The sequence below is a fragment of the Canis lupus genome, chromosome 28, assembly GCF_048164855.1.
Source record: "Canis lupus baileyi chromosome 28, mCanLup2.hap1, whole genome shotgun sequence".
Lineage (NCBI taxonomy): Eukaryota > Metazoa > Chordata > Mammalia > Carnivora > Canidae > Canis > Canis lupus.
In genome coordinates, this window is record NC_132865.1 from 15,145,737 (window position 1) to 15,162,651 (window position 16,915).

General features: G+C 37.2%; 1 long non-coding RNA gene across 2 annotated transcripts in view; it reads left to right on the forward strand.

Moving 5' to 3' along the window:
• LOC140620224 (uncharacterized) overlaps positions 1-16,915 on the forward strand; it is a 62,527-nt gene that overhangs the window by 30,547 nt on the left and 15,065 nt on the right. The window contains exon 3 of one of the 2 annotated variants that reach the window (XR_012019995.1): positions 2,939-3,015. The exons of the other annotated variant lie outside the window; for it this stretch is intronic. This is a non-coding gene — a long non-coding RNA (uncharacterized lncRNA). The remainder of the gene's footprint in view (positions 1-2,938; positions 3,016-16,915) is intronic. 2 annotated transcript variants of the gene reach the window in all.

Below are 16,915 nucleotides of genomic sequence, written 5' to 3' on the forward strand. Positions count from 1 at the left end.
TGACAATACTTAGCTTCCTTAACTCTTTAAAACTTAACTTTTACTATACATAATTCCCTGACCAGTAAAGTTATACCTGAACTTTAATGTCATCCAAATATTTCTTCATGTGTGGAATTTAAAGTTCTTATGCTCCACACACACTGCTCTCAACTTCCTGTGCTTCCCAAACTCATGGAGAATTTTCCAGTCTTAATGTCCCCCCCTCCCCCACTGGCATATAATCTCCATTTTAAACTCTTTAAACTCTTAGATAGGCATGGTCCAGCCAGCACTTAAATGTCTTACCCTGAACCTCAACACTGTGACTTCTCATTTAAGCTGGCCCTTCTCATTGGTTAATTCCTTTTCTTGTCCGTGGTCAGCTCCTTTTCCCCTTGTTAATCTCTTTTTGCCAGTGACTTATTGCCTCCTTAAACTCTCTCTCTCTTTATTTTTATTTTTATTTATTTATTTATTTATTTATTTATTTATTTATTTATTTATTTATTTTACCATTGTTAACACTACAATTTCCCGGTGTTAATTCTACCTCCACGGTCATACTTACTCAATTCCCAGGGAAAACGAGTCCTTCAGGGGCAGTCCCAGTGCACTTCTTATTTAATTCTACAACATCTTTCTAAATGGTCTTAGTCACTATCATCCATATGCAGTGACTTCCAAATATATATTCTAATCTTGATTTCTCCCCAAATATTCTAGAACAAAATATAAAATTGCCAAGGGACAATTCTACTGGGAAGTTTCCCAGGTACCTAAAATTCATACAAAATCAAAGTTAAACTCTTCCTTCCACATCTATTCTTTCAGGTTTTTCTTTTCAGTTAGAGACACATGATCTGTGCTGTCACCTAAGCTAAAATCTAGAAATCATGTCTGATCCTTCTTTCTCCATTATCTCGCTCAGGTCTAAGTGTTTTTACCTTTTACACTTCTCTCTGATATGTCTTCTTATCCATAACTATTGCCTCTGCCCTAGCTCCTTAGCATCTCCTGCTCGGGTAGGAAAGAGCAGTGATTATGAACAAAGACCTTAGAGTTTAAAAGATCTGGGCTTTGAATCCTGGATCCATTAAATTTTCTTTGTGTGATTGTGACCAAGTTAGTAAGTCTTGTTTTTATTTGTAAAGTAGTGATAATAATAATATTGGTAGAGGTGATGATAATGGTGCTATTTCATAAGGTTACGTAATCCAAACTTAGGTCTGTCTGACACTAAATCTCTTCACACTCTGCTTTACCATCTGCTACTAGGGAGTTTTTTCTAAAATATAGTACTATCAACCCCAAACAGCCTGAATTTGGATGACATGATCTATTCCTATCGTGTCTACTGCTAATCTCTGTCTAACTGCTAATCTCTAACTCCAACATCTTCCAGTTCATTCTGATTTCTACAGAAAGCAATGGACTCATAGGGTCATATCTTAAAAAATATTAGAAGAAAAAATATTCTCTGAGAATCTCATTGATATTCTTGGTACAGGAAAACAAATTACAAGTACTTTGATTGTAATGGGCAACATTTTTTGAATGCTCAATATATATTTCATACTGGGCACTTTAGACACATTATGTCACACATTCTTCAGGGTTGTTGAATTTCGTTGTGCAAGTCATCCACTCTATGAGGGCACCCTACCAAAAGGCATTATTTTTATCATAGATATCACACCACATTTATGTCAATTTGCCATCAGATGACTATACAATGGCTTATTTTAACAAAATCAAAATATTACACATTTCTTAGATTAATACAGAGTGAAGGGATGAAGAAGGGCTGCTTTCTAATAAGCACAAATAACTGTCAGGATTTGAAGTGGTAACGGGAATCTTTATCATTGTCTTTATCATCTTCATCTTTATTATTTTTCAGTTATCCCCTTTTCACATTTAAGAAAACTGGTATCAGGGCAGTTAAATGACTTGCACAACATTTTACAGATATAGCAAGTGGCAGAACTATGATTTGAATTCAGGTCCGTATGTTTCAGCTCAACACCACCTGCACGTCTCCTATGGCAACTAGTGTAGTGCTTAGTATGTATACTTGCTCCAGGGATACTAAAATGGTAAGGGTCAAGATTCTGAGTAAAAATAAAATTTGAAAAATGATGCAAGCCATCAGACAGTTGAATAAGGAAAACTTGGCTTTAGGCTTTCTGCGATTCTGATTTCATCTCTTTTTCTATTATCCTATTTCTAGGGCAATGTTGACTTTAGATATAACATGTGGAAACTTTCTCTTGAGGAGAAATTAAACTTCAGAAAATTGAAAGCATATTGACTCAGTGAGGGAATCTGGGCACTGGTCATCTTCTAAACCTTCTTACCAGGGTTGAGGCAGAGGACTATTGTGCATTTTCCAGGACAGGGGTGTCTCTGGAACTTTGATTGATGACATGTTGGGAAATGATATGAACAGCTTGTGTTTACAGCCTCAATGTTATCACATGAATAATACAGCTAAGCATATCCAATAAATCAAATGTCCTGAAAGGTCACATGCAAACATGGAATGACACGACCCCAAGACCCAATCAGTTCAAGCAATATGGAATCCTGGCCAAGAAGTACATCATGTTTTCCTGGTTTGACCTCTTGCCTCTTCTGGATGAGATTAAAATATAATAATTCAAAGAATTGAAAAAAGTTATCTTTGCAATGCTGTTAACTTTTGAATCAAAACTGGAATGGTTTGTTACCTTAGCCTTTCACTTTATTTGGAATTTTAGATAAATATTCTAATAAAGCATAGATAAATATCTAATAAAAGATAATGACTGTGATATCTCTTCAGTAATAGTAGATAACTATGATAATCAGAAAATATGGCCCAGGCAAAATTATGAAGAGGATGATGTTTTTCCTGGTATCTTCAGCTATCTGATTCTTTCCATATGTTAAGAGTATTCCTTATTGTTCCTCTCAGATATTCATGGAGGAGAGCACTCTGGCTGTGATACTGCTTGATTCCATTAGATATTATTCAGCTAACTTGACTGTATGGTGAGTGTATATCTTGGCAGATGCTGACATATAGATAGGCAGCTAATTCAAAGAGAGGCATAGAAAAGTTCCCTGGCTTTGAGGGAATAAGAAAGAGAGTGGTAAAGGCCAGTGATTTATAGTCTGACATAGAATCCAAGTACCTGTGAAATTTTCATTTCTTTGTTTTTGCTTTTATTTAATTAAATATAGGTTTCCCTTCTCCAAATAATTTTGGGAAGATGAGAGGAGGCCTGACACTCTACCATTCAATCAATGGTATTACAAATCCAATTTGGGAACCAGTGGTATAAATTGCTCTGGTGTATGATCTAGTAATATCTATCAAGGTTTAAAGTACACACACCAGTCATACAGAGTATAGAAAAAAGCTAAAGAGATGAAATGAACTGCTATAATATATAACATTTTAACATTTGAGAAAAGGACAATACAGCACAGAGATAATGCAAGTTCATGATGTAGAGAACTCAACAAATTAAATAAGGAAAGGGTTTTCAGAGTCATTTGATTAAAATTTGTCTGATAAGACTAGATCGATCAATGAAAAGACTCGATATACAAAGACAAATTAATTCAGAATTATAGAAACTAAGACATATTCTAGATAAGTTATTGAATTCAAAGAATAAAGAAAAGATTCTTCATTCACCTGGTCAAAAAGTAAATACCACCCATTATGGGAGAATATCTAGGTGACTTCATTTCTTTCCCATAGCAACCTTCAATACAGCAGTGTCTACAAAGTACTGAGGGATAAAAAGTTTATTGTATTCACTCCAGTCATTTTTCTTTTTCTTTTTTTTTTTTTAATATTTTTAATGTGTTCATTAGAGAGAGAGAGAGAGAGAAAGGATGAGCGGGGGAAGGGGAAGCAGCAGAGGGAGAGAGAGAGGCAGACTCCCTTCTGAGCAGGGAAGCCCAACTTGGGGCTCTATCCCAGGACCCCAAGATCATGACCTGAGCCAAAGACAGACGCTCAACCAACTGAACCACTCAGGCACCCATCCCAGTCATTTTTCAAGAATAAATGCCACAAGGGCACCTGGATGGCTTGGTGGCTGAGTGTCTGCCTTTGGCTCAGGTGGTGATCTCGAGGTCTTGGGATCCAGTCCCTCATCGGCCTTCCTGCAGGGAGCCTGTCTCTTCCTCTGCCTGTATCTCTGCCTTTCTCTCTGTGTCTCTCATGAATAAATAAATAAAATCTTAAAAAAATAAATACACGCCAGAGAGAGGCTTTCTCAAAGAAGAAAATCATATGGCACCCATAAGTCCCTCTGGAGAAAAAGACAAACAAACCAATCTTGAAATCCAGCCAAATATGAACTAATATTAAAAGACAGAATTTAACATGTAGCAATATGGTAAAATGACTTTAAATATTTAAATTCTTTTGGGAGGTAGTTAATCCACTAAAATATGAAAACAACATTAACTAATGAAAAATTATAGCAGATCAGAATGTGAATGCCATTCATTTATCCAAAGCAAAGATAATACAAGTATCACAGATGGAAATGTAAGCAGGAGGTGAGGGTTGAAATGTAATGATGCTAAGCAGTTCCTCTCTCATCAAGGAAGACAATCAAAGATGTCTGAACTGGAAAAGTATTTTTTGAATGCCATAGTTGATCTAATATCAGTACTTTAGATAGTATTTTTGTTCTGAAACTTAGAGAGATATTGTAGAGTCACATATATTTTGTAATGAAATATATTAATTACTAAGAAGACTGGTAATGTTTTTGTTAAATTTAACAAAAATTTAACTATTTTTTTAAAAGATTTTATTTATTCATGAGAGACAGAGAGAGGGGCAGAGACATAGGCAGAGGGAACAGCAGACTTCCCACAGGGGGCCTGATATGGGACTTGATGCAGGACTCAATCCCAGGACCCTGGGATCACGCCCTGAGCCGAAGGCAGACTCTCAACCACTGAGCCACCCAGGCGTCCCACTTCTATGTAAGATTTTTCTCCAGCTTAGAAATATGATTTTTGTAGAACTGCCAAAGAAATATGATCAGATATATTATTTTAAATAAAAAAATGTAACTGCATTTTTCCTTAGAAAACTGCTTAGAAATTAATTATTAAGCTACTAAAGAGGCAGAGGTAGAAGAGGAAGAAAGCCTCATGTGGGACTCAATCCCAGGACCCTGGGATCATGACCTGAGCAGAAAATAGACACTTAACCACTAAGCCACCCAGATGACCCTAACATTTAATTATTCTTAATGTTTAAAATATATAGATTAGATGACCTCATTGTTTTAGAGTCATTTCTCTATTGTTATGGATCTATGTATTTATATACCTGTTATTCCACATTTGTGTATATGTGTATGTAGGCGTACATTTATATATGCACATGCGTATATTTATGTATGTACACACACAGGTACATATATATATACACACATGCACACACAGACACACATACAAAGACAGAGAGAGAGAGACAGCTGTTGACAGTAATAACCACACAATATTAATGCTGAGGGGTGCCTGGGTGGCTCAGTGGTTGAGGGTCTGCCTTTGGCTCAGGGCATGATCCTGGAGTTCAGGGATCGAGTCCCACATCGGGCTCCTTGCAAGGAGCATGCTTCTCCCTCCGCCTATGTCTCTGCTTCTCTCTGTGTCTCTCAGGAATAAATAAATAAATAAATAAATAAATAAATAAATAAATAAATAAAATCTTAAAAAAAATAAACAAAAGGGAAAAAATAATATTAACACTGAGAGATGCCCAGTCACCTGCCTTCCATGAGAGATGCACTTTCCTAGATCTTGTTGGCCAGATACACAGGTTCCCACTGCACAGAGCTGAACAGTAACAGTGTTATTATTAGGTCATCTGTCTTTATTGGAAAAACTTTGACCTTGTATCTAGAAGGTCTTTCAGCTTCATTTGGCTTTACTAAAACCCCCTAATTTTCCTCAGAAGCTCTTGTGACTAAGACACTTGATCAAATACCCATAAACTCTAATGATAATGAAGTATCTTATTCCTGGTCAGTTTGGCCACCCCTGATTGGTTTAAGGGTGAATATCTACTCACGTTGGGACAATGAGCCTGTCTACAGAAATTTGGAGATTTTCCCATGTTCTTCCGGCTTTAATGGCTAGAACTTTGAATGTAATGTCACAGATTGTGAAGGCTCATTTTCCACCATGGCATCTGAAAAGTTGAGAAAAGTGGAGTGCAGCGAGGAAGAAAAAACCAGATGTTATAGTGGAACAGACACAGAGGTGACTGAACATCTCATTGTGCTCTTGCCTCTCCGTAACTGGATTGCACACCTCTGTTCTCCTAACAATAAATTCTTCTTTCAAGTCAGCTTGAGACAGTTTCTTCTGCCAAATAATCCAAATTATTATATATGAATTAAATTCTTAAGAAAGAGAAACATGTAAGAAACTTTTTATGGCATTTAAACCAATTTAATGAGATCTGTTATAAAAAACATCAGTCACTTCAATTCCTGCTATATTTCAAAATAAAAGTGTTTTTTAAGAAGCAGCTGATTTTTCAACAAATATCCATTGAGTTTACTATGACCCAAGTACTATTCTAGGTACTTGAACAAAAAAAAAAAAGACAAAAATCTTCGTTCTTGAGGCACTTACATTTTGGTGGAAGCATATAGTTTTCCAGGCTCTGGAAAAGTTGAAAAGTAAAATCTTTGGAAAATAAATGGGTTCATTTAGGAGTAACCAATTCAATGTTTCCTAAAATACAGACAACATCTGCATCAAAATATGAAAACCTCTCTCAACACAAGAAGATCAATACTATATATTTTGGAGTTGTAAGATAAACTTGGTAAAATAGAACAGTAAAAAATATTTCAGACACCTGTATTTTAATGTGGTTACTTAATGAAGGAAGTCATGTCTCCATCTTTCAGCTTTTGGTAACACATAAGGTAAAAAGAAGCTGTTTGGAAAAGTTCATTTTGAGGGCAAAAAAAAAATGTGTTCAAGGAATATTTGTAGTATGAATTAATGGAAAGTTTCTGGTATAAAACAGTAAACATCAAAAGTAGGGGTGATATTACTATGTTTTCAACCATTCAAACCATGTCCAAAAATGTAGATTTATTTATTAATTCTCTATTCAGCTTTCACAACAATTTAAGTTTTCTCAATTAAATATATTCTTAGAATTCCTAGTATATATTTTTATTCTGTCACTTATGGTCCTTTTAATTTCATATTCATGGATGCTATTCCTTGATTTATCTCTTTGAAGATTATATACATATTTAAAGTCATTTCCAAATTTCATTTGCTATCAGTGTTTCTCCTGAATTTTAATTTTTTAAATATATTTTTATTGGAGTTCGATTTGCCAACATATAGCATAATACCCAGTGCTCATCCCATCAAGTGCCCCCCTCAGTGCCTGTCACCCAGTCACCCCCATCCCCCGCCCACCTCCCCTTCCACTACCCCTAGTTCGTTTCCCAGAGTTAGGAGTCTTTATGTTCTGTCTTCCTCTCTGATTTTTCCCACTCATTTTCTCTCCTTTCCTCTCTATTCCCTTTCACTATTTTTCATATTCCCCAAATGAATGAAACCATAAATTGATTGTCCTTCTCCAATTGACTTACTTCCATCAGCATAATACCCTCCAGTTCCATCCACATTGAAGCAAATGGTGGGTATTCGTTGTTTCTAAAGGCTGAGGAATATTCCATTGTATACATAGACCACATCTTCTTTATGCGTTCATCTTTCGGTGGACACCGAGGCTCCTTCCACAGTTGGGCTATTGTGAACATTGCTGCTATAAACAATCCAATCATGAAATGGGCAAAAGACATGAACAGAAATTTCACCAAAGAAGACATACACATGGCCAACAAGCACATGAGAAAATGCTCCGCATCTCTTGCCATCAGGAAAATACAAATCAAAACCACGATGAGATACCACCTCAAGTGAGAATGGTGAAAATTAACAAGACAGGAAACAACCAATGTTGGAGAGGATGCGGAGAAAGAGGAACCCTCTTACACTGTTGGTGGGAATGTGAACTGGTGCAGCCACTCTGGAAAACTGTGGGGAGGTTCCTCAAAGAGTTAAAAATAGAACTGCCCTGCAACCCAGCAATTGCACTGCTGGAGATTTACCCCAAAAATACAGATGCAGTGAAACAGCAGGACACCTGAATTTTAATTTTGTTCCTCATATTTTTAGAGTGTTTTCAGTTGCCCAGGGCTCTGAGAAAATGGCCTAGTCTTAAACTGGAAGCTTAGGTTCTTTAAGTAAGATGATATGAGATATAATGCAGCTATAATCACTGAGTTATAGGATATCCTGGCCCATGTTCTGATCTGAGATCCTATCTCCTACCTCTTTCATTATGTAACCTTCCAAAACTATATCTAGTGTTCAGTTCCATTAAGCAACTCTGGCTCCTGACTTTTGCCATTTTCCTGCATAATAACCAGTTTGCTTCCGCATGTTTCCAGATCTGGAATCCAACAAGCTTATGACTTTTGCCCCCACTTCAATTTGTTTCTGGCCAACAGACATGTTTATCTCATGTTTTAGCATAACTATTTTTTTAATGTTTCTCCTTTCATATTTTATCTATCATTGCTGGAATGGAGGGAGCATCAGAACATGACCTCAACAATGGTAACTTCGTTGGAAATCCCAAAATAAATTTCTCAATGATCTTTCCAGACTCCAAGCCAGGAGAAATAGAAAGTATTATTTTGGGCAGTGGGACCATTCCCCCTGAAGTTATATCCTACGATTGAACTGAAATAAAAACAAAACAAAACAAAACAGCATGCTCTGAAATGTTCTGTCACTGGCAATAATGTAACAGAGGCCATTTGTATGATTAGGTAATTTCTAAGCAGTTGTTCTCCTAGAATTCCATAGGGTCATGCCCCTTGAAGGAGCTCCTGGCACCATCAGGAGAATCATCATTTATTTTATTTTTTTTATAATAAATTTATTTTTTATTGGTGTTCAATTTGCCAACATACAGAATAACACCCAGTGCTCATCCCGTCAAGTGCCCCCCTCAGTGCCCGTCACCCACTCACCCCCACCCCCCGCCCTCCTCCCCTTCCACCACCCCTAGTTCGTTTCCCAGAGTTAGGAGTCTTTATGTTCTGTCTCCCTTTCTGATATTTCCCACACATTTCTTCTCCCTTCCCTTCTATTCCCTTTCACTATTATTTATATTCCCCAAATGAATGAGAACATACACTGTCCTTCTCCGATTGACTTACTTCACTCAGCATAATACCCTCCAGCTCCATCCACATTGAAGCAAATGGTTGGTTTTTGTCATTTCTAATGGCTGAGTAATATTCCATTGTATACATCAAACACATCTTCTTTATCCATTCATCTTTCGATGGACACCAAGGCTCCTTCCACAGTTTGGCTATTGTGGACATTGCTGCTAGAAACATCGGGGTGCAGGTATCCCGGAAAAGAGAATAATCATTTATTCATACACTGTTGTAGGTGATAGAAATAGGAATCATGAATTTTTTTATCTTATAAAATGATTATAAGAAACCTGAAGAGGGGATCTTGGGTGGCTCAGCAGTTTAGCACCTGTCTTCTGTTCAGGGTGTGATCCTGGAGACCCGAGATCGAGTCCCACATCGGGCTCCCTGCATGGAGCCTGCTTCTCCCTCTGCCCGTGTCTCTGCCTCTTCCTCTCTCCCTCCCTCTCTCTGTCTCTCAGGAATATATACATAAAATCTTAAAAAAATAAAAAACAAGAAAAGAAACCTGAAGAAACTTTTTCAGTGTCAAAATATTAACTAGAGGTAGAACTGAAACTAAGTAGGTAGAACTGAAATTGGCTAACAGATCAGAGTTCTTCTCACCATAGCAGGCAATTTTATTTATTCCTTTTCCTTATATAAGCACAATGAATGTTGAGCATGTAGTGAGATAACCTGGAAAATGCCGTATTATCCTCCTGGGTTAGAATTGATTCATACCAATTTGTTGGTATTGAGGCCAACGTATTTTCGTGGAGTGTACTTTTATTATGCAGAAAACTAAAGACAATGTTGATATTTATTGTTCTTTTATTCAAGTAATTTTGAGATTAAATTTAATTGTGAGATTAAAATGTTTCAGAGTATTGTTCTTGAAAATCACAATTTTGTTATGACTGCAATTGGTTATGATTTTTTTTAGCATCCAGTTTTCAGGGTTTTAGAGTTGTATATCTTTATAAAACTTGCTTATTCATATTTTTCAATACATATTTGAAATGTATAAAACTTGCTTATTCATTTTTTCATTTCAAATATGTATTGAGAGCCCCATATGTGGCTATGCTAGGTATCTGATATATAGAGTGAACACATAGTTATATTTCCTGAATTCATAGAGTTGATACTCTAGTGTGGGAAATAGAAAACAAACAAACAAAAATAATTGCAAGATAAATGAAAATTAAAATGACTGCAAGTATTATGAAGGAATGGTAGGTACTAGGGCTTATGTGGAAATAATCAGAAGATTTGACTAAATCAGGAATCCAGGGAAGGATTCTCTGGAGAGAGAGTCTAAAGGTTATGCAGAAGCAAATTCTTTCAGGAGACTGGGGGAAGAACATGCTTAGCAGAGAACAGGATGTGCAAGGTCCTTTGGAAAATAGGTCCATGGGTCCCTCAGTGAATTAAGTAGGCCAGTAAGGCTGGAAAGCATTCAGCAAGGGAAGAGTGGAGTAAATTGAGGCTGGAAGAATAGACAGGGCCAGGTTATGCATGACCTTACAGGCAGGTTAAGAACTTGGATTTTATCTTTAGCATAATATATGGGCTTAAGATAAGTATTTAATGGCTGAGGAATATTCCATTGTATACATACACCACATCTTCTTTATCCATTCATCTTTTGATGGACACCGAGGCTCCTTCCATAGTTTGGCTATTGTGGACATCGCTGCTAGAAACATCGGGGTGCAGGTGTCCCGGCGTTTCACTGCATCTGTATCTTTGGGGTAAATCCCCAGCAGTGCAATTGCTGGGTCGTAAGGCAGATCTATTTTTACCTCTTTGAGGAACCTCCACACGGTTTTCCAGAGTGGCTGTACCAGTTCACATTCCCACCAACAGTGCAAGAGGGTTCCCCTTTCTCCACATCCTCTCCAACATTTATTTTTTCCCGTCTTGTTAATTTTCTCCATTATAAAACAAAACAATAATAACAAAAAAGATATGTATTTAAAAGTCATTCTGGCTGCAGGTGAGTATGGGCCATAGATGGAATCAGATAGATCAGTGTTTGGGCTATTGTTTTATACCAGGTAAGAGATAACAGTAAGCTGAATGAGACAGTGGAAATTGGCATGGAAAGAAGTGAATGAATTTAAAAGCTACTTAGAATATGTGAATGATGAATCACTAAATTCTACTCCTGAAACCAATACTATACTATATGTTAACTAACTAGAATTTAAATTAAAACTTGAAATAAAAAATAAATAAAGTGACAATTAAGTAGAAGATTTAAAAAAAGCTGTTTAGAAAAGAAAACTAACAGATGATGAGAAAGGATCAGGGTGGTTCGTAGGTCTTCATCTTGCATATCTGACTATATAATGATGTCCTTTGCAGCAATAAGAACCACAGAAGGGGACCTGGTTTCAAGGAGAAGGTCAGATTTTCAATGGTGTCTTATTAGTTTGAGGTGCTTTGGAGACATAGGACAAAAGGGTGGAGCTAGGATAGGCAGAGTAGTAGAGGACCCTAGGCTTGTCTTGTCCTTTGAACACTGCTAAATAAATATAAAATCATTCTGAATACCCATAAAATCAATCTGAGGACCGACAGAACAAACTGAACAACTAGAGGGACAGAAGAGGCCACATTGTGGAAGATAGGAGGTGTGGAGACATGATTTGGGGGAAGTAAGGATAGTGGGTCCTGTGGAGAGGAGGGAGCCCTGATCATGGAAAAAAGAGATAGATAAATAGATAGATAGATAGATAGATAGATAGATAGATAGATAGATAGAAACAGAGGATTGCATAAGGAAAACACTTCCTCAAAGCTATTGACTGGGAAAACCAGAGGGACTGATTATTGTGAGTTTTTACAAACAGTGGAACTCAAAGATTGGAAGTTTAGAAGTCTGTGCCCTGGCTGGAGTCAAGCCCAGTGGGCACTGCAGTACTCCTGTGGAGAAGTAGAAGCCCGGGAGCTGACAGTGTAATCTGAGGATCATCTAGGACACACTGGGAGGGACTGTTCCCCCTTCTTGAAGTGCTTCTGGGAGAGGTGGCATTGCCTCTCTGGGGACAAAAGAGTGGGCAGGTGCCATTATGTTCCTATGACCCTTAGCATAGGGGCAGAGACACCTGCTGAGGGCAGCTAACCTAGACAGCAGCTTTTTGCTGTGCTTTATTCCAAATTCCAAGCTGCTGCATGTTGGTACAACTGCCCTTCTGGAACAAACCTGCACCAGCCCCACCTTGTCAAGACCCTCGCACAGAGGACCAGTGCAGGTCCACACCATGCCATGTCCCTAAAGTTTGGAATTTTAGAACTCGGCCTGCCTGCCTGCCTGGGATAAAGCACAGGTGCCTGTGTTGCCAGAGGAGCAGACAGCTCAGACACAGACAGGGTGAAGGCAGGGAACTGAGGAATACTGGGGACACACAAAGAGAGATTGTTTTTCTGCAGGGAGGGCTTCCTGGACAGCAGCTAGTGTGAACTCCCCTCTCAGGGATGAGGGAAAGGGCTGGTTCAATTTTCTTCCCTCACCCCTCAGCATAAACTGACTTCAGTAAGCAGCACAATACCAATAGTGGTGGCCTAAACTGCTTATACCAATCTCCACTCCCCTGCACTCTGTAGGTGCTTCTTTACTATGGTCAGTGAGCCTGAGAACCAGAGCAGCCAGCCACTCCCCCAGAAGACAAGTTACAGACCCACCACATGCATGAAGTCTACTGAACAGTGTTGTAAAGCTTCAGCTGTAGTGGAAGTAGCATCAGGTCTCTTTTAACAAGCGGACCAGAATACACCTAGTTAAAACTCGTCACACTCTGGTCAGGCCTGAACAGTTCCCAATACAGGCAAGAGGAAACTGCAGAGAACTGACCTGAGAGAAAGAGCAGTCAAAACACAGCAGCAAAATGTATACAGCATACACTAGAAACACTTCCTGAAGTACCAAGGCATGAACAGTATATGACCCCTTCTTAATAAAGCAATACTCTCAGGATCAAGAAACATAACAAGCTTTCCTAACACACAGAAGAAGACAGACACCTAGACAAAATGCCAAGATGGAGGAATTTATCCCAAAAGAAAAAGACAAGAAAAAGCCATATCCAGGGATCTAAATGAAATAGATATAAGTAATATGCCTGATTCAGAATTTAAAATAACCATCATAAAGATACTAGCTGGGCTTGAGAAAAGCATAGAAGACACCAGGGAGTCCCTTATTACAGAGATAAAAGACATAAAAATTAGGAAGAAATAAAAAATGCTATCACTTAGATGTGAAACCAAGTAGATATAATGACCACAAGCCTGGAAGAAATAGAAGAACAAATAAGTGATATAGGAGATAAAATTATGGAGGGTTGCTTGGGTAGCTCAGCTCATTAAGTGTCTGATTCTTGATTTTCTTTCATGTCATGATGTCAGGGTTGTGAGATCAAGCCCTGTGTTAGGCTCCACACTAAGCATGAAGTCTGCTTAAGATTCTCTCCCCCTCTCCTTCTGCCCCTCCCGCCCTGCTCACATGCACTCTCTCTCTCTAAAGAAAAAAAAAAGAGAAGATAAAATTATGGAAAATAATGGAGCTGAAAGAAGAGGTAAAGAAAAATATTGGATCACAAATGTAGACTTTGGGAACTCAGCGACTCCATAAAGTGTAATAATATTCATATCATAGGAGTCCTGAAGAAGTGGGGACAAAAGGGGCAGAAGATTTATTTGAAGAAATTACAGCTGAAAATTTCCTTAATCTATGGAAGGAAACAGACATCTAAATCCAGGAGGCCCAGAGAACTTCCATCAAAATCAACAAAAGCAGGCTGACACCAACACACAGGATAGTAAAATTTGCAAAATATAGAGATAAGGGAAACATTCTAAAAGCAGCAAGAGAAAAGAAATCCCTAACACACAAGGGAAGACAAACAAGGTTAGTAGCAGATTTCTCCATAGAAACTTGGCAGGCCAGAAAAAAATGGCATGATATATTCAATGTGATGAATGGGAAAAATATGCAGCCAAGAATACACTATCCAGCAATGCTGTAATTCAGGATAGAGGTAGAGATAAAGAGTTTCCCAGAAAAACAAAACTAAAGGAGTTTGTGACTACTAAATCAGCCCTGTAGGAAACATTAAAGGAAGCCCTTTGAGTGAGAAAGAGTAAAAGTGACAAAGACTAGAAAGGAACAGAGAAAATCTCCATAAATGACTACTTAACAGTATAACTAAATTCATATCTATTAATCATCACTCTGAATGTAAATGGACTAAATGCTCCAATCAAAATACATAGGATGTCAGAATGGATAAAAAAAAAAGACCCATCCATATGCCGGTTACAAGAGACTCATTGTAGACCTAAAGATACCTGCAGATTGAAAGTGAGGGGATGGAGAACCATTTATCATGCTAATAAACATCCAAAAAATCTGGAGTAGCCATACTTATATATCAGACAAACCATATTTTAAACCAAAGATTGTAACAAGAGATGAAGAAGGGTGGTACTATATTATAATAAAAGAGTCTATCCAACAAGAAGATAAAGCAATTGTAAATATTTATGCCCCCGACTTGGAAGCACCCAAAACATAAAATGATTAATAGCAAACATAAAGGAACTCATTGATAATACAATAATATTAGGGGACTTTAACACCCCATTTATGGCAATGGACAGATCATTTAATCAGGAAATCAACAAGGAAACAATGGCTTTGAGTGACACACTGGACTGGATAGACTTAACAGATACATTCAGAATATTTCATCCTAAAGCAGCGGAATATAAATTTTTTTTGAGTGCCCATGGAATATTCTCCAGAAGAGGTCACATACTGGGCCACAAATTAGGCCTCAACAAAGACAAAAAGGTTGAGATCATACCATACATATTTTCATACCACAATACTCTGAAACTTAAAGTTAGCCATAAAAAAATTTTGGAAAGATCACAAATACATGGAGTTTAAAGAAAATCCTACTAAAGAATGAATGGGTCAACCAGGAAATTAAAGAAAAAAAAACAATAAATGGAAGCAAGTGATAATGAAAACATGATGGTCCCAAACCTTTAGGATGCAGCAAAAGTGGTCACGAGAGGGAAGTATATAGCACAACAGGCTATAAGAAAAAGAAGAAAAATTTCAAATACACAACCTAACCTTACACCTAAAGGAGCTAGAAAAAGAACAACAAATGAAGCCAAAGTCAGCAGAAGAGAAATAAGAAAGATTAGAGCAGAAATAAATGATACAGAAACAAACAAACAACAGCAAAAGATCAATGAAACCAGGAGTTTGTTCTTTGAGATAATTAATAAAATTAATAACTCCCTACCCAGACTCATCAATTGAAAAGAGAAAAGACACAAATAAAATCATGAATTAAAGAGAAGAAATCACAACAAACACCACAAAAATACAAACAATTATAAAAGAATATTATGAAAGAAATTATATGTCAACAAATTGGGCAATCTGGTAGAAATGGGCAAATTCCTAGAAACATATAAACTACCAAAACCTAAACAGGAAGAAATAGAAAACTTGAACAGACTGATAACCAAAGAAACTAAATCAGTAGTCAAAAATCTTCCAACAAACAAAACTACAGGGCCAGATGGTTTCTCGTTGGTAGAATTCCCAAACATTTAGAGAAGAATTAATACCTACACTTCTCAAACTGTTCCAGAAAAATAGAAATGGAAGGAAAATGTCCAAACTTATTCTGTGAAGCCAGCAATACCTCGATCTCAAAATTAGACAAAGACCTCACTAAAAAGGAGAATTATAGGCCAATATCTCTTATAAATGGGTACAAATTTTTCAATAAAATACTAGCAAATTGAATCCAACAGTACATTAAAAAGAATTATTCACCACAATTAGGTGGTATTTATTCCTGGGCTGCAAGGGTGGTTCAATATTCACAAATCAATCAACATGATATACCACATTAATAAAAGAAATGGTAAGAACCATATGATGTCCTCAATAGATGAAGAAAAAAGCATTTGACAAAGTACAGCATCCATTCTTGATAAAAATCCTCAACAAAGTAAGGATAGAGGGAACATACCTCAACATCATAAAGGCCATGTACAAAAGACCCACAATTAATATCATCCTCAATGGGGAAAAACTGAGAGCTTTTCCTCTATGGTCAGGATCAAGACAGTGATGGCCATTGTCACCATTTTTATACAACTTAGTACTGGAAGTCCTAGACTTAGCAGTAAGACAGCAAAAAAGAAATAAAAGGCGTCCAAATCACCAAGGAAGAGATTAAACTTGCACTATTTGCAGATGATACGATAGTCTATACAGAAAACTTAAAAGACTCCACCAAAAAATTACCGGAACTGATACATGAATTGAATAGCCACAAGATACAAAATCAATGTACACATATCTGTTGTATTTCTGTACACCAATAATGAAGCAGTAGAAAGAGAAATCAAGAAATAAATCTCATTTACGATTGTACAAAAAACCTTAAGATATTTAGGAATAAACCTAACCAAAGAGGTAAGAGATCTATACTCTGAAAACCATAAAACACTTATGGAAGAAATTGAAGATGACACAAAGAAATGGAAACATCCCATACTCATGGACTAGAAGAATAAATATTGTGAAAATGTCTATGCTACTCAAAGCAATCTAC